The sequence below is a fragment of the Stegodyphus dumicola genome, chromosome 7 (assembly GCF_044657685.1).
Source record: "Stegodyphus dumicola isolate Sdum_Otavi_A_Nest chromosome 7, ASM4465768v1".
NCBI classification, from domain to species: domain Eukaryota; kingdom Metazoa; phylum Arthropoda; class Arachnida; order Araneae; family Eresidae; genus Stegodyphus; species Stegodyphus dumicola.
Window position 1 is genome coordinate 108,671,710 of NC_140774.1, and position 24,896 is coordinate 108,696,605.

Consider the following 24,896-nt stretch of genomic DNA (forward strand, 5'->3'; position numbering starts at 1 on the left):
TTTATGTTACCTGAGAGTGGTAAAGAAACTCCTTGTCGATTTTCTATCCGCCAAAAAACATCTCCCTACAGAATATTCATAGCCGTTTTTTGTCAAAGGAGCGAGCTGCAACCCATACTTCATACATATATCTTGAAAAAAAAAATGCATTTAATGTCACCAGCTTGTTGCACATAATACTGAGTTGAGGAAAATTACTTCTGATTATTGATTGAAATAAACCTTTTTGATTTTTGACTGGAGCTGTGTGACTTTGTCTTTCCCGTCCCCAACAAATACCAAAATAACAAAAACAACAAAATACAAAATAACAAAAAACCTTTTACCTGACTTACCCACTATTTGAAATGTACAAGACCTGTTATAGTGACTGCCAGGAGGAATACGAAACTGTACTCGTACACCAGAGCGATACCTGTGCGCCAGAAAGTTTTTCACGATTTAATCTGAACTACAAGATTTGATTCGAAGCTTGCATCTGGCCAAAGAAAATTCAGAACTGCTTGGTTCGAGGCTTAAACAGAGGAACCTGCTCGCCAGTTGCTACTTCATTTTCTTGGTTCGGGTACAGCGAAATGTATTTTCTTCCATATTTTTCAAAAAAAGGGAGCTTTGTCTTTTGCACTGATGTACGTGGACGTTTGAATCAATTTAATATTCCGCACGAAAGTACTGGCTGGAGACTTTTCATATATTAGTTCAAACGAAGATTCAGAGTTTTCCCTCTTTACAATGGGAATACGTATGCCTCGATACCCGTCGGACATTATGTTCATTTCAAAGAGCGTTACGAAGATTTGGAATCCATTCTCGGTGAAATTAAACACGACGATCATAAGTGGATTATGTGCGCAGATCTCAAAATAATATCGAGTTTCCTAGGATAGTAAGAAGACTACACAAAATAGCCTTGTTTTTTGTGTGAATGGATAGAAGTGACAGAGAAAACCATTCGAATTAGAAAGATTAGACTAACAGGGTTTCGATAGAGCCTGGAATCTAAAATGTGCTCTGGAAGGCTCTCGTAGACCAGAATAAAGTTCTTCTTCTCTGCATACCAAAGTAGGCTTTATAAGGAAATTTGTCAAAGCCTTACCAAACGAAAATCAATGTTTTAATACTTCTGTGGCAAATTTACAGACTTATCAACCACCAAACTAAAATAGGGTGTCTTTACTGGTCCTGACGTTAGAAATCTTTGCAGAGATGGAATTTTGAGAAACAAATAGAAGTTGCGAAAAAGAAGTCTGGAGAGCCTTCAGAGACGTAGTAATCAAGTTTCTGGGCAATAAGAAAGATCAAAACTTTAATTAAATTGTTGTTAATTTCATTGCAGATTTAGGTTTTTAACACATTGCAGATTTAGGACAAATTTAGGTTGCTCCGCGATTTAAAGGTTCACCTTCTAAATTCATAATTGGACATTTTCCCCGAAAATATGGGTGAATTTTGTAAACAGATGGGTGAGATTTCATCAAGACATCAAAGGAATGGAAAGAAAGTATCAAAGAAAATGGACTACTTCCCCGATGATGCTGACTATTGCTGGCTAGATGAACACCATTAAGAACATTAATTATCCGTTTATGACTGCAATTATTTTTATCATGACTTTCAAATAAAAATTTGCATATCTGATATTTTCTTCTGTCACCTTGAAAAAAGTTTAAAAATATACTGTTAGCGCTAATCTTGGGAAAAACGCGAAACAGAGCTTGAGCGGTTCACGGAAACCTCGACATATGGAAATTAAAAAAAATTGTATGTTTTATGCACGTTTGTTTTATTACAGGCTAAAAAAACGAATGAACTCTAACAAAAGATGTTTTACATTTATTTTAAATGCTCAGATATTAGCAAATTTTCGAATTTTTAAAAATTTTAAGGTTGCGATTTTCGAAACATCCTCACGTGATAGAAACAAAAAATATACTCCATTTACGGATTCAGCACTAAGACATACTTAGAAGTTAACTAACAAAAGTTAAAAAACATGACACGAATTTTGTGGGCTTATGTTATTTTATGCTAACTATGACTGTATATATTATCCGTTTATAACTGCTGTTATCTTTTATTATGACTTTCAAATGAAAATCTGCATATCCGATATTTTCTTCTGTCACCTTGAAAATAGTTTAAAAATATACTGTTTGCGCTAAACTTGGGAAACGTATGCTCCGTGTCATGACTATTTCGTGTCGTTTTAAATAATAAAATTAACTGTGTTCTGTAATAACTAATATTTTATTTAACTTACACGGGATCAGATAATGTTCCATTATCCAGGTGCAATAAGTTTTAATTAGTTGCTAAGTCACTTTAACTAATGTAGAAGGCGTTTTCAGGAAGTCACGAAAGGGAAAGCGAAGCTAATTGATCGATGTACCCAAAGCTTGAAGCTTGCAAAAAAAAAATAACTAAATAACTTTTAAAAGAAAAATCCAAAACGAAATTTGGAATAAAATTTCTTCTTTTTCTTTGCAAGCTCTTTTTTCGCCATCTATTGTTTTTCCTTTCTTTCGTAACCTGAAAATAAATACGCCTGAGGAAATATTTTCCTTCTACTCTTTTAATAATCCGTGGTTTAGTGAAAATAAAGTAAAAATACTTATTTAAAGAATAAAATATGCTACTCTGTGGACTTTTACTACTATTTCCAAAATCTTGGTTATAGAAAGCACTTCTTAAAAATACGTTTCAAAAGTAAATCAACAAGACAGCGCGTAACTTTAACGATGGTTGAGTATTTTGTGTTATTTGAGTATTTTGTGTATTTGAGTATTTGTGACTCAAAAGGGTGAAACGTAAGCGAACCGAAACCAACCGAGATGACTCCTTATTAGCTGTATAAACTAATTATATATTAATAAATATATAAATTCTATATATTTATTCAATGTAATAAATATTAAGAGGATTTATGTGCATTTTTATAGAATGAATTAACAAATATTATTTGATTCCCATATTATTTCTAATACATCAGTTGAATTATAAATTCTTAAAGGACATGACATTCTGTAACAAGATAAAAAGCAAAAAATGTGGCAAAAAGTTTTTTGAACCTCTTAGTTATATTATTTATAATGGCAAAGCGGTTAAGGGTTGTCTTCTTTCGAAAATGTAGCCACCAACTCTAAAAAAAGACGCTCCTTCGCTCTAAAGAAAGACGCCGCTTCCTCAACGTTAGAGGCCGAAAAAATATTTTTACTTAGTCATTTGTAGCGTTGTGCCACAAAACTGAAAGGCAGAAGTTCAGGCTTCGACACTAATAGAGCAGCAATAGATATCGGCGTTCACTGATGCTATATATCGCTAGACATCGTTATTAACAAATCTAAATCGCGTTTTTCATTAAATACTTCTGATTACCAAATATAAAAGGCTCCAAAAGATCAAACCAAGTCGCACGACCACAAATAAGTAGCCGTAGTTATGAAAAATTATTTCTGTAGTCTCTAAGAACCGAACCCATTGCGAAATTACTTTTTAGAGATCTTCCGTATGCTTAACCATTGTATAGATTCGGTCGCACTAAATTTGAAAGAAACAAAATTAATCCTTCATAAAATGACTTATAAAATAATTTGCAACGTACACTGAAGTTATTTCTTTACTAACGTGCACAAAATATGTACTCCATAATTCATTAGTAGCTAAGGTAAATAATAAAACAATATATTTTTAAGTAGTATAATCAATAATTAAAAGATTTATTTTTCAGCACAAACTGGGAATGTTTTGCAGCCGAAACACATATCACGTGGATTCGGCAACTTAATTAACATATTAATTTAATTAAAGAAACAACATTTTAAAATTAAGTTATATGTGTAAACATTAAAGAAGCAAGTTTGTTTACATAAAGTATAACGTTGCAGTTATCGGTAGCAGGTTTGCTAGTTAAGATAAAAGATATAAAAGCTATGTTTATGAAAAAAGATGTTTTTATAACAATAAATTATTTATGTTTTGAATTCTTATAGAAAAAATACGGAAACCGCATGCAGTCATCTAGTTATCGCTTCCGACAATTCTCAATCATCTTCCCTTGAGCAACTTTTTCATTGTCTTCTATACTGTACGACATACTATCACACATGCACAAGTCTCCTGCAATATGAGTCAAGAAGAAAAATTCCATTAACCTAGACCATTAATCTTCAAAACTCCAGCAATAGTGCAGGCTAGTCCACGAAAAAATAGCTTGGCTTTGGCGATAATATGCCAAGACAGATAATCCCTTTCTGATGCAATGTGCACAGAAGGAAAAAAAAAAAAAAAAAAAGACAAAATAAAACTGGGCCAGTACTTTATTTTGCGACAAGTCATCAGACACATTGACAGTTGACAGAGCAAGAGAATACAGCCTCTTCCAAAGGACGTTTACTGGAAACTGTAAATCTTCATAATGGTGCCGCACCTTTATGCAAATCAACCGCTCTTCGAAAACACGGAAATCTTCATAATGGTGCAGCTGCATGCGCACGAATTGAAGATTACTTTCTTCCTTAAACTGATCTTCGGTTCACATATGGCAGTCCGGCGTTTTTTCATAAAGGTGCGAGCATCCGTATGCAAGTCCGATTTTCCTTTAAATTATTGGCTAATTAATTAAGTAGGGCATAAAATAAATCTTCGGCGCCTTTATGGAAAACGTAGGTTTTAAAAAAGGGTGCTCTCAACATTACGAAGAACGCTGAGTCATTATAAAGCTGCTCTCGCCTTTATGGAAAACACCAGACTAGCTTAAGAGTGCGTGCCAACGATCAGTTTGAAGCAAATCAGTTTTGGTACTTTCCCTTATGTCGTTGCACTGTTAGGAATATATCTATCATTTCGAACAGTGCCAACTTTCATAAGGGTACGGCACCATTATGAAGCGGTTCCGTGGAGCCACTACTGAAGGTGATCCACACTTATTTCAAGACAGAACCCATCCAATGAGAAGTTGCACAGCTGCAGCTTTTGCCAACTGGAGCGATGCATTTGCCCATTTTGAGTGCATGTAAAAAATCTATAAAAATAAATAAAATGTGTAAAATATATAATATAAAATGAAGATGACATACAGTATAAAAGCTAAGTATTTTTATATCTGAAATAAATCTTTAATTCCAGCAATTTAAAATACTATCTCGCTTGTTGTTTTTCTTTTAGCAAAATCGTAGATGACCTTATAGAAGTTTGTTTCATTAATCCGTTGATGATCTTAGATAGTAGAATTTAAATTTTTAAATGCAGGGTGTTCATTCTTCCATCTCTCTGTTTCGTATTCCCAAGCAGTAACAGAAATAAAACTTTGAGGTATTTCTTTCTCAGTGAAGAACTTTTAATTATTTAATGTGATTATGCTCATAATTTAGTTGATATTCGTATTTTTCTTTTAAAAGTTTGATGGAATAAGGAAGGCATAGCATGAGCACGAAGCTGTCGAAATCTCTTTGGAATTTTTTTGGATATTTTAACCAGTGTAAAAACTTCTCTTTTTTATTCATTTTTGCAAGAGTATCCAGCATCTCGTGTTTATTCACCTAATCAATGAGCCAATGAATAAGATGACTGAATACTGATTGTTCGACTTGGAATTCAACTTGCACGGCGTTTGACTTGCACGAGCGTTTTTGTGGCTTTCGAAGGTGTAATGTACTCATGCTTCCACGATTTGAATAAGATCCAGCGCTCTACGTGATGGGATGAGTAACTTTAGAATTATTAAGCCTTTTTTGTAGAACCTTAGTCCTCTGCGAAGGAAGACAGAAAGCCTTAGTGAGCTTTGCTATAATATAATAAATTATAATCCTGTATTCAGCTCTGAAGATCCATACGACTAACCTCTATCACATGTTTTACGTGAAGAGTGTTGTTCCCAAAAGTCTGGTCGAAACTATTATAAAGAAGCTAATATATGTGTGGGGGGGGGAAATAATGGAACGCAAAAAAAAGCGTTTACTGGATTTAGTCCATGTTCATACACCATTTTCAATTTAACAGAGAGAAATGAAACTAAATGTAACAAGGTAAACCCCTTATTTCTTTTCTCCCCCTTTTTTTGGTGTATTATAAAAGTAGTATAATTTTTTCAATGTGTATGTTGTTATTATGATCAACAAAATGGATGTATTTTTAAAATTTTTCTGTTGGTACTCCAGTTGATAGAAAAATCAAAAACTAGTTTCAGGATTTGATCCAAAGATATGGAGAAACCTAGTGAAATGTAACTTGTAAAATTCGAAAAGGAACAATATAATAATACTAAAAAATGTTAAAAAAATCATTCATAAAAGAATTTTAAAATCTGAAAGTTTTCAGATTTTAACGGTACCGCAAAAGAGTTAAGGATTTTTTTTTCCCGCTCTCGTTGATCCTACAGTTAACCAGTTTGCTCTTGCACTCACTCCTTCTAACCCAATTTTTTTTTTTTTTTTTTTGTATCTTTTTAGTTTTATTACGAAACATCATTTTCTTCGCACTTAAACCATATACAATTCATCAGTAAAATTACTAAAATTTTAAAAGCAGCATAACAGCATACATTTAGAATTCCCTATAAGGTCTTAAGTTGTAGAGACATTAGGTTATTTACAAGCAGGAGCGATGAAAAATGAGCAGTGCTCTAGCCGGGACTCGAGCCACAAACCTCTCGAATACGCGTCGAGTGTGCTGATCACTATACCACGAAGGCGGAGGAAATACCTTATAAAATGTTGTCATACTTTTTGGCATTTTTTTCAATCTTTTATCATTTCATAATATCAATATTCAGTTTTTTTAGTAAGATGGTTAACAAAAACGTTTTTTGTCTTTTTATTATTATTAACTTTGCAGAGACATTAGGCACTTTTTTTAAGCAGGGAAGATGAAAAATAGCAAACGCTTTCGCCGGGAATCGAACCACGGACTTCTGGAATACCAGCCCAGTGTGCAGAACCACTACACCACGAAGGCATGCTAGGAAGGCGGGAGAAATACCTTATATACTCCCCCCTTTTAAAGGGCGACTGGGCTTTTTAAGTGACTCAATCGTCAAGTCCTGGATGAGGAGAATCATCATTCCCAACTCCTTTAGTTCAGGCGCTACTGTAGAGTCATTAGAAATTTTTTTGGAAGCAGGCAAGATGAAAAATTAGAAAACGCCTTCGCCGGGAATCGAACCACGAACCTCTCAATTACACGCTGAGCGTGCAGACCACTACACTACGAAGGCTCGTTAAGAAGGCGGGAGAAATACCTTATGACTTTTATATTTTAACTTTATTTATTAAATATCACGTATTTCGCACTCATGCTGCATAAAATTCCACAACAAAATCACAAAATATTTAAAAGCAGCATAGCTTGAGAATTCCCTATAGTGTTATAGGTTGCCTTGTATGTTTTTATATTTCCTATATTATTTTCTTAAAATTTAAATCAGTTACCATAAAAAAGGAAAAATATATAATGATTTAAGTGAGTCCACTTGGTGCAATTTCATAAAAGTGTCGAAATTTCTAATTAGCTACATCCTGATTTTAGTACACGTTTATTATTAAGCTGTATGCTGCCACTGTAACCTAATTTTCCTGGTCTACAGTTGTCCGTGGGCTTCATAAGATAGGATTGTATGTCAGAACACCCACTGTTTGCGTTTCACTCACTGCAACATGCAAGACATGGCGTTTAGCATGGTACAGAAAACATGCGCCTTGGACCAGACTTCAATGGACGCTCCGTGCCTTTTACAGATGAGTCGAGATTCAATCTGAAAACTGATTCTTGGCGCTCCTGTATCTGGAGAGAGCCTGGAATGCGATGCTATTCCTCTCTCATTAGAAAAAGTATTATTACCGTAGTGGAGGTGTAATGATTGGTGCAGGCATCAATGGACAGCCGCACGCCCCTGCATGTGTTTGACAAAAGCTCCCTGACTGCTATGACGACTATGTTCCCTATGTTCGACGTTTCAGTGGTGTAGTGTTTCCTGGGTTCCTAATAGCGCTAGTCCACATCTGGTCAATAATTACCTTAAAAGTGAGAATATTCGCCGCATGGATCGGCCAGCCAGATCTGCTGACCTTAATCCTGGTAGAGCATGTATGGAACACTCTTGGAAAAGCTATTTAATCTCGCCGTGGTCTTCAGAGTGGAAAACTGCTTTGCTACAGAAATTGGATCGAGTGCCACAAAGACTCCTCAGCTGCCTCCTATACAATATGCCGTCACGCTATGCGACCTGTCGGGCTCTGAGAGGGGAGCATATCTCATATTAAATTTATTTACAGTTCGACATCACAACGTGAAATTTGGGAACCCTGCAATATGAGCTTTACAATTAATCATACGTACATAAAATGACTTTTGATTGGTATATCACTTTCTCTGTTATAACTGTAAATTCATACTAAACTTCAATAAAATCTGCCCATCAGAGTTTCAGAAATTCAAAAACACTTGCCAAGAATTGCTTCTAGCTTATTTCCATTTTGCAATTTTTCGTTTATTAATACAGCCTAATTACAGATTCAGTTATAAATTAAAAGAACAAATATATTAATTATTAAGAGCTGACTTTCAGAAAATCTCCACCAGAATGTCGTAAGTGCATACCTAATATATACGTTAGATATAAAAGAAAAAGATGCAGTGCAAAGCAGAACGCCTGCATGACATCTGGACCAATTATTTGAGTCATTTCAAATACAGTCGGAAGCGTCTGTCAGGTTGTCATTTTATTTTTTGCAGCCACCTGCTAATTCTGTTTAAAAATCACTTGACGTTTCTCGCAGATTTTAAGTAAAGTATATTACATCAATACAGTGTAGATGAACAAGTATTAATTCTTTTCAAAAGACAGCAAAACAAATATCCAGCATTTCCAAAGAATATATGACTGAATACATTTTGAATAGGCGATTGTAGAGGATTGATTCCCTTTTTTAGGTCTTTAATTTACAAAATGGCAAAATATTATATCTAAAAGAAAAAAAATTAGTTAAAATAGTCAGGTATAAGACGGGTTTATAGAAAATTTTTCCCAAGATTTTCTTAATTAATGTAAGAAAGAAATACTCATTTAGAAGCAATAATATCAAATTATCATTTGCAAAACAAGCAAATGTTTGAAATTTTATGTTTATAGGATTTGATTTTATACGACATTTAAAATTAATGTTTTTTCACTGCATAAAAACGGTTATAACTTTGGCAATTTTCTTCAGAGCCACTTTTACGTGTAATGGACAACTATCCCTTCTAGAAGACTTTCACTAAGAACAATTTAGCTAAACGTTTCTACCATGAAATTTGTATAAAAATTCAAATTTCGCATAATTTTACAACTTTATCGGAACAGAATGAGTTTTGTGTTATATTTTGATCCATTTCTTAAAATAGAACCTTACGTTTGTGATTAATCGTTCAAGAAGTATTATAAACATTATGATACAGATTGCATATTTCGAGAAAATGTAATTTCTTCATATAAATGCATAATTCTTTCTTAAGAATGAATGAAAGAAAGAGAAGAAAACGAGAGAATGCATCTCAGCAGAGCAAAGTTAAATGTTTTTTTCTATACTTTTGCATTCAAGGATAGGAACCGCCATCCAATCGGGATAGTGTTTAGTGACTCTAACTGCTTCACCGAAGGGCCCAAGTTCAAATCCCTAAGGCTCAACTCTTGCCAACGGCAGGCGCTGACTTATTGCCAAGATGAAGATCTTAGGCTTGTGCTGACCATTGCCTGATAAGTGAAATTGGTAACAACAACAGAATAGGAAACTGATGTTGTGACTTATTTCACTTGTCTGATAGTAACATGAAAACAATTTCACAAATTTTATCATAGCCAGGAACTCAGAATATCTTCTGCCGTTCGCATGGGCCTTGCGCACTTTATAGGTAAAAACGACTTTGCACAGCTCCGTTTCAATTTTGAAGGAGAATCCGCTCGGTTAACGGAGAAATCCTCTTGGGAAAGCCCCGCTTTTTATGGATTCCCCCCCCCCTTTTCTCTTACTATCAAACCACTCGAAAGAATTTTCAGCTCGGCTTTTAAAATACCGCATACCACAAAGGCACTATATATTTACAAACATTTAAGCCATCTTAGAAATTCGAGCTCGAGCACAATAATACTGTATTCAGGAAAGCTAACTGTTATACTAATCAAGGCGGCTGGATAAAAATCTTAATCTCTTTTAATTTAAAATGAAAAAACTGGGAGTGAGTAGACGTTTTCATCGCATTATGGAAAGACTGGGGGCACTATGGAATCGCATTATGGAAAGACTGGGAGCGACAAAATGTTTCCAAAGATAGCTACTACACGTAGCCCTGCGCATGAAGAAATTGAATCCTGATCTTCGCATATCGAATTTGTTTATTTAAATTGTTGTACGAATTAAGTGAATTTATGACATTTTTCCACTACAAATGTTAATCGTAAAGCTTATATATTCGTAAGTGCATTATTTCAAATAAAATACACTCTTTTGCAAAAACATAGAAGCACCAAGGACTTTTGCGATCGTGACGAAATTTGGTATGCAAAAGCATCTTGATCGAACATGCAAATGATCAACGTTTCAAAGCAAATGAACAGGAAATGCGATCATAGCGCGCATTTCTAGTGCGTAATTCGCAAAGTATAAAACCAGTAACAGAGGCGGAAAATTTATCTATTTTGTTGCTGCCATTATAATTTCGTAAAGAAGCAACTAAAGAGGCCATTACGATGATATCGAAGACCTTACAGACAACTAAACGATTTCGAACGTCATCGCATTGTAGGGATGCGTGAAGCTGGGTGGTCATACCGAGCAGCAAGCCGCCACATGCAGCGCCTGCATGTGCAAAGGTGTTGGCAGCAACGGTTGCTACAAGGAAATTGCCGACAAAATGAAAGCTCTGGAAGGCCAAGGAGCACAAATGCGAGGCAAGACAGGATGATTGTTCGTCAGGCCTGAACCGCCCCAACGATATTGTCGACTATTCAACGCACTACAACCACGTATGTACCTTCCGTGGTACCGTTCATCATCTCATGGCGCTTATCTGAGGCGGGGTTACGCTCACAGAGGCCTTTAAGACGTTTGCCTTTGACTCCACAACATCGGCGGAGTCGTCTGGAGGGGTGTCGCAACCGATCATCGTGGCTGCCATCAGACTCGCATCGTACAGTGTTCAGCGATGAATCCCACTTCGCTCTTGAAGCAAATGACTACCGTGTTCGTGTCTGGAGAGGACGGGGCCAGCGATCCCAATCAGCCTTTGTTTTACAAAGGCATATAGCCATAACCCGTGGTGTAATGTTGTCAGGCGCTATTTTTTATGCCAGCAGGTCATCCTCCGTACATCTTTAACAGCTCAACGATATGTTGATACCATACTGCGGCCGGTTGCATTACCCTTCTTGGCATGTCATTCTGGGGCTATTTTCCAATAAGATAATGCCAGACCACATACCGCTCGCATATCTCTGGACTGTCTCCGTGCGGTTGATGCTCTTCCTTGGCCAGCAAGATCACCAGACCTTTCACCAATCGAGCATGTTTGGGACATGGTGGGCATCTGATTTGGGCACCACAAAATATGCAGATCTGGAGCGACAACTGATGAATGCCTGGCAGAATGTATCACAGGATGACATTAGGAATCCCTACCACTCCTTGCCTCGACGAATTCAAGCATGCATTGTCGCCAGAGGCGGTTCGACCAGCTACTAATTTGAACACTCAGCGGGTGACTGTGAACTGTGAACAGGTACTATGACCTTGAATTTTAATCATTTTATTATCCGTGTATGAGCTATACACATATTCAATTTCATCATAAAAAACCACTTCCTTCATGGTGCTTAGATGTTTTTGCAAAAGAGTGTATATTCTATCTGTTTTTTAAAAATTGGATTTTTACGATTTTTTAAGAAAAAGTCACAAAACATAGAAACATACGGAAATTGTTTCTAAATACTGATTATAAATCTCAGATCACAGGAATATATATATAAAGATGCGAGAAAACACAGTACATATATATATATATATGTGTGTGTGTGTGTGTGTGTGTACTGTGTTTCCTCGCAACTTTTCCTCCTTTTCTTAACTAATTTCATTTTCAGAAAATCTAGAGGGAAAAAATTATGCCAGTAATTTAATTACCAAACAACGTGGTTACAATAAGAACATAACAATTGAAAAGTAGTCATGGATAAATTACTGGTAATTATTATAGTATTGTTGTGTGCATACGGGTTCGTAATAAATTGAATGCACTAGTCCAATAAAAAGTTAATTATACTTATTCTTAGCACAAGAAATAAAACAAACTGCGGGAATTTTTCCTCAGAGATATTCGTATAATATCACATTATTGCTAAATATAATCAGTAGCTATCCTTCAAACTACTAAAAATATTAGAATACAAAGCAATCCACAGCGCAGAGAAAGCTAATCCGAGTAACAAAATTACAGCACCTAAGTAAACAAGAACTCAGATGAGATGTTCTCTCTCTGGCCTTTTATAGCTTTCTAAATCGGCCGCGCGATACAGTTCTCGCAATTTCTAGAAAGCAAAAAGAATGGAATTACGGTTACAGCTAACATAGTAGTCAATTTCATTTATTCGAATTAAATATCAATTACAAATTAAAGATATACGCATTTATTCAATGTTAAATGCACATGCTCTTTCATTTCTACTTTTTCGGCGTAGCTTTCTCTTAATATTTGTCTCGTGCTGCATTGCACGGGTATAATTATAATTCTGCTAAAAATACCTAACTAAATACAAAATTATTCTTTTGAAAAAATTATTTCTTTTAAAAAAAACCAACATTTCGATGTGAATACATGGTAACATTAGTATTGCAATATGTGACCGATATTGAGCCGGTATCTGACGGATATTTGATATTTGACTGATTCCGGCTCAATTATCTTGCAAAGCCCTACAGACATCTCACATGACTCTTGACTGTAGTTCCTAAAAGAGGCATCAGAGGAATGAGGGACAATGGGAAAGGAAAAAAAAAAATACCCGTATTTCCCCAAAGATGGAACATATCAGCAGCAGTTAACCCGGGAGCAAGCGCACTCATATGAGTTACACTAACGCGCTCACCCGGTTCCGGTTTTTTGAAGAAAATGTTGTAAATATTCAGAAAACGTGTTACATCTATATCAATAATGAATTTTATGATGAAATTAAAAAAATATGCACATTAAAATTTTTAATTTCTCCAAATGCTTTTACGAAATAAAATTTATTAAAGTAATAGAAAATCTAATTATTTATTAAGCGTAGGGTAAAAAATAGAATATCTTTATTCTGTATCAATTCTTGTTTTCTTTATTAACGCTGTAGGCACAGAGGAAAATACAATAACAAATGTGAGCAGCACATCGAAGAAAATGTTTTCGTGTGTTCCAAATAAAAATATTTTTCAGATTCGGCAAAGAAATATTTTTAGTCCAAACGGGTATTTTTATTTTTCTGTGCTTTTGTGTTGACAAACATTGCATTTTTTTATTTCCTTTTCTTTTCTTTCATTATTTCTCCGATAATTTTTGCGAAAATAAATTTGTCTTTCTCACTCTCGTTTTCAGAATCTATATCACTGTCTAATTCAGAATCATGTGAATTAAAAATTCATTAGCACTCCCATCCTCATTTTCTTCAATACATTCTTCGCCATTTGATATATCTCTGATAACTTTTGCGATACTGCTTTGTTGTAAGATAATTAACGTGACATGGTTGTCGCTTTCTATACTACCGCAAATCAACTGTGTAATAGTAACACGAATAAGCACGCTGAGTCTATTACCTGATCCGATAAAATTCAAGACTCCGAATCAAAGCCCCAACGAAAAAAAATTCAGAAATATAAAGAGGTCGACACTAGACCTTAAGAACTTGCGTGAAACAGGCCGCGCTTTGAGAAAGGTTTGTTTAATAGCACGGGTCCATTGGACCCAGTTCGCGGGCTTGCGAATTAAGGCAGCAATGAGTTGGAACGTAAATAATAGAAGTCAGGTGAAATCACATGTTTGGAAAGTTCTTAATGTGAGGAAAACCGGCCACGTCCGGATAGCTTAAAGAAGAATCTGCAAAAAAACGTTTCAAATAATAAATGCAAGGGGAAAGTAAAATGTATGAAATAGTAATACAAATTGATTATGCTGGAAAAATAATCAAAGAAATATGATTTACCAATAAACTAGCACTCAGAAGAGAAAACGATATACAATAAAGCAAAAAAATATATTGTGCAATTTTTAGTCCAAACGGGCAAATTGCCCTGAAGAACTATTAATTTCGTTTGGGCATTTTGTGTTGATTCACTACAAGCCTTACAGACGATAATATTGCCACCAAATATTATCGCCCTGTATTATATTTACAGAAATTAAATAATAAAGAATCTGCATAAATGCATGTATGTTTCTTGCATTGTAATAAAACAACGGAAACTAAAGCCATCCAATTTTGAATAACGTAATCCTCCTGCGAATATGGACATCTGGGAGCCCAAATTTGAAATTTGGAATTTGGAATTTGTTTTATTATTGATTTCCTATTTTATAAAACTTAACGAATTCTTGATTAACAAGGATTTCAAAGCGAGTAATGGCAACATTGTACAGAAAAAACATTTTTATCTCCAGCCCTCGAGACTGTGTATCGGAAATTCTAAAGATATGCTCATTGTAAAGTTAATTTGTGATACTGTCTTGAACTGAATTTTATGGTTTAAATGATATTTAATAAATAAATGTATGCGGGTTTCTTTTTTTTTCTTTTTTTTTTTTTTTAATTTTCATTTATGGTATATGTTTAGAAAAAACATCAAGACAAAAAAATTCTAAATTTGAGACCCGTTAAATTAAACAAGAATTTAAAATTTACATCTTAAGAAGAAACAGGATGCGCAGTACACATTTGTACAGTATTATTGACCATTTTGGCATATGGTTTTCTTTTTAGGATAAATACGTTATATAGTGAATTGCACTGCGTAAATAAAAGTAAATTCTAATGGACTGCCATAGCGTTCATCTGAGCTGATTAAAAATTAAACTTCTTATCGGCTGAGTTAAACAACAGAACAAGACAAAAACTTTCTAGAAACGAGTTAACTAAATGTTTTTCCTCTCAATTTCTTCTCTTAATCCTGGAATGCGAAGCTTTTTCGCTGTCATAATTGGCTCTTCCTCAAATAAAGTTCTTTTTGCGTCATTTTATTTTTTCAGGTCTTGAATTAGTTTTGCTTTTACTTGACTTATAGCAAGTTTTTACTGATTTTTAGCAAGCATACCAATTTCTGCTTTCAATGCATCACATGACTATATGTGTCCTTTCTTGGATAACCGACTCCAATGCTGAACGTAGAGTTAAAATTCTCTCTAAATTTATCATACGACACTAAGATTGTTCGTTTTGTAGATGTCGTGTGATATTAGGATGTTTAACTTTACCGGGAGATATACCTTCTTACACTTTTTAAGGAATCAGGAGATTTTCTGTTGATTAATTTAGAAATTATTTCCTTAGGGATTGTATGCGTTCAGTTTTCGTAATTTTCTTTACCATCTGCCGGTGGTTTTTTTTTCCCTGTCAACTGCCAAATCCTCTCTTGGTTTTTCAACCTTGATTTTTTGTAATGCTCTGGAATGAAGCAGAGACGTTTATGTCTCTGTTTCATTTTAGAGCATTACAAAAAGATCAAGTTCATTTTTTGTGTCTGACTGGCACGTAATAACAAATCAAATCATTACGTGCCCATCTTGGAAATAACGTACTCGATAAGAATAAGAGCCAATGTGTGATAAATCCTCATTTTCCAAATGAAAAGATCGGCGCATCACAGGCTTAAAGCATTAAGAATGGTGAGTCAATGATTTTAAATACTGTAAATCTCAAGTTCATTAAAAGCTTTGGCAATTCGTTGTTTCTCACTATCACAAATCAAGGAAAAACGCTGCCGCCCAACCGGTATAGTGGTTAGCATCGCTGACCGCCATACTGAAGGGCCCAGGTTCGAATCGCGGAGAAGGCATGCATGCTTGTAAGTTTATAGTGTCCGTGTGGCGTGGGGGTACTCTAAATATGCGGCGATCCGAAGGTCCTCTCGGGAGGTTGATGATAGGAATAGAGGGGTGGGAGAACCTCCTACTCATACCCTTTTTACCCCTTTATATGATATAGCGAACCAGACATTCAAGCTGTTTACAGAAGGTTCGTCTGTGGGAGAGAGACAGAGGGTTTACAGAGGGTTCTTCTATAAGCCATATTTATGGAAACTTATAAAGATAAGTGCAATCTTACCTATATTCAATATCAGCTTGTATCCCTATCACTTATTTGTGCAGATCATTCGAATTGATAAAATAAGTATAAGGTTGAATCAAATAGGTGGTTAAGTAAGTATAGCGTATTTCTGCCTATTATAAAGGAAAGCAGTAAGTATTGGATGTGAAATAGCATTGTTTTATATCGAATTGCTATAAATAATATGAAAAATTTTAATTACTGAAAGTTATAAAGCGCCATTTATAGTGTATCTAATAACAGCTCATTAAGCAACTAAAATTAAATCTAAAAATTTTAATTAAATGACACATCATTGAAATTTAACTGCGATCAAAGTCAGTCTAATAGTATAACGCATGTACTAGGTATTTCCCGCTTCTGGCATTGAACACAGTCTCTGAATTTCCAATTTGCAAGTTTGACGGACAGTTGCATTAGAATAACATTTCGTCCTTGTCCACTGTAATTAAATGCATTCATTCGGAACATCGGAAATGTCTAACTAAACACTATTTTAAGACTCTCTGTATTGAAGCTTAGTGAAGTGGTTGGACCATCACTATGACGAGATAGCGAAAGACGCCTTTCGCAGTATGTCAGAATGCATCATAATTTACGTCAGTGGCACTTTCAGAAATCATTATAAGCTTTACCAGTACCGTCGAATAAATTGTTTTGGCAGCAGCTTCGTTATGCCGGCTTTTCGCTGATACTCGTAAAGACTTAGTTGTGGGGAAAGAAACACATTTTTAGGACACTGTGAGTTGATGAATTTTCCACGTAATATTGTGCCACTCTGCTTTCTTTTATTAACGGAGATAGCTTTGAAGAGTGAATTCATTCATGTATTCAGGATTTCTTAATTTTTTTTCAATCGTGACCCTTCTTTTATCACTGAGATTTTTTCGCGACCCCCCAGGACCCCATATATTTACAAAAAAATTTTTGAACCCCATATGTATTGCGCAAATCCGACACACGAGCGAGTGAACTGTCAATTTTTTCACTTGTGATGTAATACACTATTGCAGTTTTAGGTCATTAACTTTAATTTATAATTTTAAGACATATAACAATGTAAACATTTTAAATAAGTAACAGACGAAATGACAGGGTCACGTGAAGGAAAATGAACGTTTATATTATAAAAAGAATGCGTCGAAACGTTTTCGTTTTTTTCTTTGTCTATATTGTCTTATCTTTATCTATTTTCAGTTACACTGTGTAAAAATATTTGGTAATTGCAAAATTATTATAATAAGTTAAAGAAAAATCTAAACTGCTAAAATGTTTGGCGAACCCCTACTGCAAATCCGGAGACCAGTTTAAGAAACCCTGATGAATATAAACCCACATCATTATTTCTCTATTTCCTATATCTCCGTGCCAGTTTTTGAAACAGCTGTTAATACAATAAAAATAAAATAAAATGACTATTTTCTCCCCTAAATGAAATATTAAAATAAAATATATGAAAAACTGTGTAAACCGTGTCCCCGAAAGTCCTTATTCGGCCTTTATAGGGCCGGTAAGAATATTTCACAATCCCTTCCAGTTACAAAAGTGTTTTAAATGACACATATATTTACATTATGGCTTTAAAGAAATCAGTTTTCGCAAAATGAAGAAATCTAATATTTTATACTTTTCTCTATTCCATACATTTATAGTTAGGGAAATTCTGCGCTCGTAGTAAGAAATGAAGCACCAAAAGGTTGACCTTCTTAAAAGCAAAATGTAAAATGTTCTGTGTTTTAAAAACACATACAGATTAAACTTTTCAACAAATTCGCTAGGGTAGGAGCGATAAGGAATATATTCAAATTTTGACGTAAGCAAGTAAAATCAACAAAATAAATACATAAATAAATTTTATAAGGTAAAAACAAACTCTGAAAGGATTCAAATATTAATGGGAGACGATTTATTAAGGTTTTCTATGCTCTTGCTGAGCATCGCAAGTTACCAATCAGTGGCGTAGTGAGGGGGGCAAGGGGTGTATGATGGCCCGGGCGCAGCTCGCAGAGGAGCACCAAATGGTCTCCAAACAAGATTTTTCGGAAAATTTCAGTTTTTATCTTGATCGATTTCTAGAAAATATATTTAGAATTAATATTTGTTTTACTGTAATTATTTTCTTAATTTGTCTGATAAAATATGTAACAAAATGTTTGCAGTAAATCAACCAAATATCTTTTTATACAATACGTTCTTTCTGACCACTTTATTTCTCTAAAAATATATCTTTTTTAACGAAATACACGTACGGTTCCCGCTTTTATTTTAAAACGATAACACGACTCTGAGTTTCTCAAACATATCCAGTTTCCCCAAAACAGATTCGATCGTCTGGAAATGACATTTTGGGAAACTCCTTACTCTTCCGCTACAAGGGATCGCGTTTGACTCTCCTGTAAACGACTGATGGCCTTCCTGGCTACCGATTCAACTAAGTCATCTTGTTGAGACATCGTATATTCACTGATACAAAGCAATAAACGCGTGTCGATTGTTTTTAGTCTCCTACTGCAAAAGGAATGCTGCAGGTTGCTCTTTACTCCTTATCTAAAACGCATAGTTTTCGATGTCACAGACTAAATTTGCATATTCCCAACTTCGTAAACGTTATCATTTTCTTTTATAATCTCTTCTATTTCCTTTAGTTAAAAAAGGTTGTCGATTATATGGTTATTTTATACCAAACTCGCAATATCCCCTAATTGTTTTGAGCAGTGTTTGTGACTGCAAGATGTTACTCCGTAGTAGTAAAGAAACTGAATCTCCGACACAGATACATTTTCGAATTCAATGCTAGTGCAGTTAGGTAGTAACTGTTCTTGATAAGTAGCGTATTCGGAAACTAAGTACCGTTTCGTTCTAGCGCCGTCGCAGCGCTGTGGTAGGCGTCCCGCGCATGCGCACTAGTCTTTCTTGTTCACTGACTTTCAATTGTCGCCATTTTGGTTGCTCTATGTTGTGTTTTCAGTTTGCTGTGCACATTCAAAATGTTTAAGACAATTAGTTCTCCCGCTGACCGTGAGATTCGTGCCGTGATTAAATTTTTGAACGCGAAGAATGTTAAACCGGCCGAAATTTATCGTCAAGTGACAGAAGTTTACGGTGAATACGCGATAAGTGATGGAATGGTGAGAAAGTTTGTAAGAATGTTTAATGCAGGTCAAACAAATGTCCCCGCCGAGGCTCGGAGTGGTCGGCCTTCTGTTGTCACCGATGATTTGGTAAGGAAAGTTGATGAAGCAATTCATGAGAACAGACGCTTCACAATGACAACTCTTTCAGAGGCATTTCCACAAATTTCACGTACTGTTTTGTTCGAAATTGTGTCTGACCGCTTGAATTATCGCAAACTGTGTTCCCGATGGGTTCCAAAAATGCTCACTAATGTTCACAAAACAAAGCGACTTGGTAGTGCCCTGACATTTCTCACGCGGTACAGTGATGAAGGAGAAAACCTTTTAAACCAAAGTGTGACAGGTGATGAAACTTAGGTGTGTCATTTCACACCAGAATCGAAACAACAATCGATGGAGTGGAGACACACTCATTCTCCGAAAAAACAAAAGTTCAAAGTGACAATGTCATCACAAAAAATCATGTGCACTGTCTTCTGGGATAGGAAAGGCGTTTTACTTACTGAATTTCTTCCCAGAGATGAAACCATTAATGCGGTACGATATTGTGAGACTTTAACAAAACTAAGGCGTGCCATTCAAAACAAACGAACAGGAATGCTCAGTAAAGTAATTGTGTTACTCCATGACAATGCTCGGCCTCATACTGCTGGTGTCACTCAATCGTTAATTCGACAGTTTCATTGGGAGCAGTTCGATCACCCGCCGTACAGCCCGGACATGGCGCCGTCCGACTATCACTTGTTCCTGTACATGAAGCGCGAGTTTGGTGGCAAGCGCTTTGGATCTGACGATGACACGAAAAATGCTGTGGAGGCGTGGTTATCGAAACTGGCGGGAAGTTTCTTTGACGATGGTATACAAAAACTGGTCACCCGCTATGACAAGTGTTTGATCATTGACGGAAACTATGTTGAAAAATAGTTTAAGACATGCATTTTCATGTAAAAATAAAATTGGATTCGAAAAAATTGTTTTACTTTTTTTTTTTTTTTTCAAAACGGTACTTAGTTTCCGAATACGCCTCGTATATCTTAGAATATTTTATGGCAGATTCAGCAATTTATTATTATTTGCATTATTTTCTTATTACTAATATATTCTATATATCATATTACTGTAAGTGTTTTTTGGGGGGGGGCGCCAAAAAGGTATTTTGTCCCGGGCGCCAGTTATGCTCGCTACTCCACTGTTACCAATCTGCTCTTGGATTAGCTCCTGTTAATTTGTTATATATATATTTGTAAGATAAAAAATATGAAAGTAAACTTCTGATTTTAATTCACTATAACCTATTTTATTTTTTACTTCATTTGGGAACTTCATCTCTCTGTCCTAAAAATAGCGCCATAAGTTTAAACAGCGTCATTCAAATTAGTCACGCGACTTTACGAAACGCTTAACGCAGATGTCTCTTGACCAATCACCAATTGTAAGCCAAAACTTAAAACTGAAACTTTTGCCTCCTTTCCTTCCTTCTTTGCATTACCACTGCGACACTCTCGCTCTTCTCGCTTACGCTTCTTCAAGTATCTACGCCACAGCATTTCTGCGTATCTACGTCGTAGTGTTCTTACACTCAATGCTTCCAACATTGTATTAATATTACATGTATATGCCTTTTTAGCTTAATTACATTACGCATCGCTTTCTTCGCAGTTGTGTACATAAAATTCAAGAGAAAAGTCACAAAATATTTTAAAACAGTGTAACTTTAGAATTTCCAAAAGAGTGTTAGGTGTTGATATACATTTCTTTTTACATCCGCTATATTATTTATTAAAAAACTAGCCGCTCGAGTGGTCAGTCACTTAAAATAGCCATAAAAATATGTAATTGTTTTAATGTGTCCATTTGGTAACATTTCATCAAAATATTTAACATTTCTAATTAAATATCTGATGTTTAAATGCAGTTTTATTTAAATCAATCAGATGAGAAAATTTAAAAATATGTATTTGTTTACAGCGTTTATTGTTTATCAGTCGCTTCCTTTGCTACTCAGCAGCAGAAAGATTAATTTCGAAAGTTAATTATCGTACACTTTATTGAATGCACAGGCCGGTGCAAGGCGATAATAGCTCTCCTGTTATGAGTATAGTGTACTAGAAGATATAGTGAAATTATCGGCGTTATTTTTGGTAACGAATTTTGACATTCCGCTAGATGGCTCTGTGATCGTATGTGCTCCATTAATCCGAAACATTTACTGCAATTTCAGTTGTGTTTAAAGGTTTAAATTAACACATTTCACATTAAATTTTTCTCCTTCTTTTTTATAAGTATATTTATTTAATTTTATGTGCCTTTAATTGTCCTACAAGACCTTTTTTTAAATACTTTTTGCTTTAATTAAGACACAATAACACGCCGAATAAATACAAATTCAGAAGTCAAACAACAAAAATCAGCGTTATATTTACAAAATTTTCGCAGGACTAGTTTCGATGGTTTTACCGAACCACCATCTTCAGCTGCAAAACCGCAAATGAACAAGATAGGAAATAATGATTAGATAAGATAAGAAAGCCTGGACAAAAATAAGCAAGTGGCGCCATCTGTTGGCGAAACCAAAACTAAAAAATAATTTCTCTAAAAGCCGAAGGCAAATTTGGATTGGAATTAGGATCGTTAACTAGAACAGAAAGATTTTTATGAATGTGAAATGCCTCTAGAAAATCCAGTTCTCCAATGGAAGATGTTTTTTGAATAATTTTGGCAGCAGAAAAATTGAAAGTGTGATTTTCGGACCAACAATGTTGAGCAACAGAAGACTTCTGTGTTTCCTTTTTTCTAACATATGCCTCATGTTCTTTGACGCGAAATTTTAAGGCTCTCTTAGTTTGGCCATATTTAGCTAAAGGATACGAGGCAGTACCTAAATTTGATACAATAGGGCGGAAAGGAATACCACTTTTATGAATTTTGGGAAGAGCATATAATCTGGCACAATTCGCAACACATGGGATAAGCGAATGTTTTAAGTTGCTTGAAATGATTTGCGAAGATTTGATCGCAGCTTTTATTTTGGACAAGTCCGAAGGTGAAGGATCTTTAGGGATCGGATTATATGGTCCTTCGTTTAAGAGTTTAGTGACACCATCGATGTAAGTGTTCTTATCCATGACGACTATCTGGCCGCCTTTGTCGGCTTTTAAATTATAATATCCGGGTTAGAATGAATTTCGCGCATTGTAGCTCTTTCTCTCGCAGTTAGATTTGGTTTCAAAGGTTTATTATTGAATTTCACATTATGAGCGATAAGAAGCCTAATCATTTCTTTCTGTGAATCTGAAACTTTACTGAACTTGAAAGCTTTTTCGATAGGAGCCAAAATCTTTGGAATCGAGGGTTTACAGGTTTGTGAGAAATTAAAATTATATTTTAGAATTCTCTCTTGTTCTTCTGAAAGACTAACATTAGAAATATTAACTATTGGCTTGATGTTTACAATGGGAAGATTTTTTGAACTACTTGAACTGGAAGACTGTAAAAGAAGTTTTTCGAATTTAACTGCAAGGGTGTTTTTATGACGGTTAACTGCATTCTGCGTTCTAGACCAAGACTTTTGTTCAAGGGCAGTGAATTTTGGATATGATTTAGCGAGTTCCAGATGAAGCTTATAGAGTTCATGTTCAATTTTGGACAATTGTTGACGTGTATCCCTTATCACGGACCGAAGTAAGGCAAGCTTGCAATTTAACAGAATTCTTGAAACGCAACTCGAAGGTTTTTGATTAGATTTGATTTGAATAAAATTGGGGATCAATTTTTTACATTTACATTTAAGTAAAAAGTCAAGATGATTCAGGAATTTTTGCCGTTTCAGGCGTAATTTAGTGAAACGATTAACGGATGAAGGCATGATAAACAATGCAGAAAATCAAACTAAATTAACTAAGCAATAATAAAGTACACACAAAACAGCAGAAAAATCCCTCACTGAAATTAATAGAAAACAAAACGTTTGTAAGCAAACTGCATGAAATCAGACAAGCAAAGCACAATATCCATATGTACAAAACATAAACATAACTTGAAAATTGCAAAAAAGTACTCACCGAAACTCCTACAATCACAAAATGGCGGCCACACCACGTGCAGAAAAGAAAGCAAAATATAAGCCTGTTTGGGGCTTCTATAATTAAGACACAATAACACGCCGAATAAACACTAATTCAGAAGTCAAACAACAAAAATCAGCGTTATATTTACAAAATTTTCACAGGACTAGTTTCGATGGTTTTACCGAACCACCATCTTCAGCTGCAAAACCGCAAGTGAACAAGATAGGAAATAATGATTAGATAAGATAAGAAAGCCTGGACAAGAATAAGCAAGTGGCGCCATCTGTTGGCGAAACCAACCGATGGTGGTTCGGTAAAACCATCGAAACTAGTCCTGTGAAAATTTTGTAAATATAACGCTGATTTTTGTTGTTTGACTTCTGAATTAGTACTTTTGGCTTGCGTATATTAAATTCTATACCCTATAATTTTAATTGTTAGATTTGATTCACCCTAGATTTAATATTTTTGATAATGATATTTTTTCATTTCATAGAGAAAACTAAAATTAACTTTCTAAATAGTAATATTTATAAATTAAGAAATAAATAAAAATTTAGGAAGTTGAATAATTAAAAAATTTTATTACCTTTTTAAGCTTGCCTTTTTCTAAATATTATGCTGAATATTTCTATTATAATATTCAAACTTTGGCTTAAACACATTTTTTGGCGAAATGGTTCATCTACATTAAAAATGTCATGAATGTATCTCAAACACGTTTTTGAAGTAATAAACATTCAATTCTTTCTATTCATAAGTATTTCATAAATAAATTCTTCGTAAAATTCCAGGAGCTTATATTTGTGCTGGTATTTGCATTAACTAAAGTTTAGTACGTTCTATCTTTTATCAAGTGAGCAAATGAATTCAATCAAAGCAATATAGTCACACCTTCATACACTACACTACTTACATGAATATAAAACACTACTTACATGACACTACTTACTTCATACACTACTTACATGAATATAAAACTTGTATATGAATTTTTTAATATGTGTATTTCGCAATCAATATGCCGGCATGGTTCAAGAATAAATATGCGCTCAGCCGCATTACAGACTGCACTACCATTGCTAAAAGCATTGCTAACAGACTTGAGTGACTTCTTTCCTTGGACACCGTGCCGTCAGCAGCTCGTTCCGTAGATACAGTAAGACGCTGTTTGTTTAGCACTGTTTCGGTTTAGTGCTCTTTTGGGGATTACCCGAAATTGCTCGCAGCACTACGGGGATTCCCCGAAATTGTGCGCAGCGCTTGGTTTCGAAGTAACGTATCCGAAACAGTGTAGTTGTGCTTCTTGTTTGGTCCGGTGATGTACGGACACACTTTTATCATTTGAAACATTTGTTGACATTATTGCAAGTATAA

General features: G+C 35.0%; 1 long non-coding RNA gene across 1 annotated transcript; it reads right to left on the bottom strand.

The window, feature by feature from the left end:
* Window positions 1-4,301: 4,301 nt before the first annotated feature.
* LOC146996308 (uncharacterized) lies at window positions 4,302-24,889 on the bottom strand. Its single transcript, XR_015041901.1, has 2 exons — window positions 24,488-24,889; window positions 4,302-5,020 (listed from the first exon to the last, which is right to left on the bottom strand). It is a non-coding gene; the product is annotated as an uncharacterized LOC146996308 (long non-coding RNA).
* Between the last annotated feature and the right edge of the window lie 7 nt (window positions 24,890-24,896).